Raw genomic sequence first — 2,737 nt, 5'->3', positions numbered from 1 at the left:
AGTGATGATGAGCATTTTTTCATGTGTCTGTTGGCTGTATGAATGTCTTCTTTTGAGAAATGTCTGTTCATATCCTTTGCCCACTTTTTAATGGGGTTGTTTGTTTTTTTTTTTCTTGTAAATTTGTTTGAGTTCTTTGTAGATTTTGGATATTAGCCCTCTGTCAGATGAGTAGATTGCAAAATTTTCTCCCATTCTGTAGGTTGCCAGTTCACTCTGATGGTAGTTTCTTTTGCTGTGCAGAAGCTCTTTAGTTTAATTAGGTCCCATTTGTCAATTTTGGCTTTTGTTGCCATTGCTTTTGGTGTTTTAGACATGAAGTCCTTGCCCATGCCTATGTCCTGAATGGTATTGCCTAGGTTTTCTTCTATGGTTTTTATAGTTTTAGGTCTAACATTTAAGTCTTTAATCCATCTTGAATTACACCTGGATAATTTTTGTCTATTTAGTAGAGATGGGGTTTCATCATGTTGGCCCCGCTGGTCTTGAACTCCTGACCTCAGGTGATCGGCCCATCTTGGCCTCCCAAAGTGCTGGGATTATAGGCTTGAGCCACCACACCTGGCCGACATGGAATATTTTTCTAAAGCAGACTGTTTGATGCTTTTTGAAAGGTCCTTCTCAGTTTCCCCAGCCTGATATGGGCTCATTTCTAAAGACAGGACAGAGTCTGTGTCATGTCTCAAGAGTGAGGAAAGGAAAACGTTGTTCTGTCACATTCAGAACAATTCTACAAGGTGGACAGAGACTGGGCCAGAGGTAGATAGCTGGTAAAGAGCCAGTCAAGATGGGATATGCCTGATGTCAAATTTCAAATATTGGACATTTTTCACTAGACCATGGTGCCTCTCACATTGCTTTATAAAAGAAAGTGGTTGCAAACAGCTAGGCACGGTTCCTGACACCTGTAATCCCAGCACTTTGGGAGGCCAAGGTGGGCATATCATGAGGTCAGGAGATCGAGACCATTCTGGTTAACATGGTGAAATCCCGTCTCTACTAAGAATACAAAAAAATAGCTGGGTGTGGTGGCATGCGCCTGCTGTAGTCCTAGCTACTTGGGAGTCTGAGGCAGGAGAATCACTTGAACCCAGGAGGTGGAGGTTGCAGTGACCTGAGATCATGTCACTGCACTCCAGCCTGGGAGACAGAGTGAGACTCCATGTCAAAAAAAAAAAAAAAAAAAAAAAATGTTTGCAGTGGAAGAAGGCGAAGGTCTCTTCATGCTCTGGCATTGTGGAATTCCACACAGAGGTTTGCAAAAGCAGAAGCAGTGTCTTTCTGCTGTCAAGATCTTTTCCATGACTGAATTAAGCAAAATGACATGTCTTAATATTCAAAAGGAGTAGAGAAAAGAGTTCTGGCTGGGTGTTTCCTGCTCTTTAGATGCAGTTTGCTTCCTGGCCTTAAGTTAAGGAAGCTGACTCGCTTTTATTTCTAGAGCCTTCTGGCTCCCCTCCAGGCCTAAGCATTTGCCTCAATTATTTCCTAACATTTTGGACCTGGTGATAGGCTGAATAATGGCCCTGCACGTGTGTCCACCTTCTGTCCTAATCTCCCAAGTCTATGACTGTTACCTTCTATAGCAAAAGAGATTTTGCAGAGGTGATTAAGTATTTTGAGATGGGGAGATTATCCTGGGTTAGCCAGGTTTGCCCAATATAATCAGGAGGGTCTTCAGAGAGAGAGGCAGGAACATCAGCATCAGATCTTTCTGCCTCTGTCTCCTCTTTAGAGCCAAGCCCATATCAAGCTGGGGATATTGTGAAGGGCCTTTTACAAAGAATCAAACAGGCTGCTTCAGAAAACTACTCCACATGCTTTCTGTTTAATGCTTGCAGTCTGATTATGTTGTAGCTGCTTGGTGCTGCGGTGTGCCCTATCCTGGCTGCATTTCTTCACTCCCTTCCCTGCTCACATAGATCCACAGCCCCAGTCGACTGTATCCATGAAAGAACTGAATGGAACAGGATGACTGGCAACCCATGCCAAAGGTCAAGAGATGTGAAGATAGAAGCAAGAAGTTAGAATGACATGAGGAAGAGGTCACAAGCCCAGGAATGCAGGCAGCCACTAAAAGCTGAAAAAGGCAAGGAAATGAGTTTTCCTCTAAAGCTGCCAGAAGGAACAAGCCCAGCCAATGCCTTGACCCTAGCCCAGTAAAATTGACTTGGAACTTCTGACTTCCAGAACTGTGAGAGAATAAATTTATGTTGTTTTAAGTCACAAATGTATGGCAATTTGCTGTAGCAGCAATGGGAAACTAACACAGATTCTAACCTCTTTTCTTACTCCCATCCCAGGTTGCCCTGGGGTTAATTCATGATTAAAGATCCTCCAGCTTTGTTCTCTATACTTTCTCTTGTCTTCTCGAGTCTGATCTCCTTCTTGCTCTCCAAGTGCTTCTAGGTTGCACCACTGCACATCAACAAGAACGTTTCTGCTTTTTACCCGTCTCTGTTCCCTGCTCTAACCCATGAGGAGTCAGAAGCAGTCTAGTGGGCGTCAGGCAGGGGAGGGACGTGAGGAAGCTAGGAAGGCTAGAGAAGAGAGAAGAAGCCAATATCCCCACTTTAAACTTTTGGGGTTGGGAGTCAGAAAAGCTTTATCTTGAAACAAGGTTTAGAGTTTTGATTTTACCTTGGGCTGGATATTTTTAAGACTGCAATGAGAATGTTTTGGGGACTTAAAGTGAATGAAAATGTTTTGATTTTCTGGAAGGAACCAGAACATTTAT

Source organism: Rhinopithecus bieti, unplaced genomic scaffold, assembly GCF_001698545.2.
Source record: "Rhinopithecus bieti isolate Rb0 unplaced genomic scaffold, ASM169854v2 scaffold_26569, whole genome shotgun sequence".
Taxonomy (NCBI): Eukaryota; Metazoa; Chordata; class Mammalia; order Primates; family Cercopithecidae; genus Rhinopithecus; species Rhinopithecus bieti.
Note: the sequence above shows the minus strand (reverse complement) of the source record.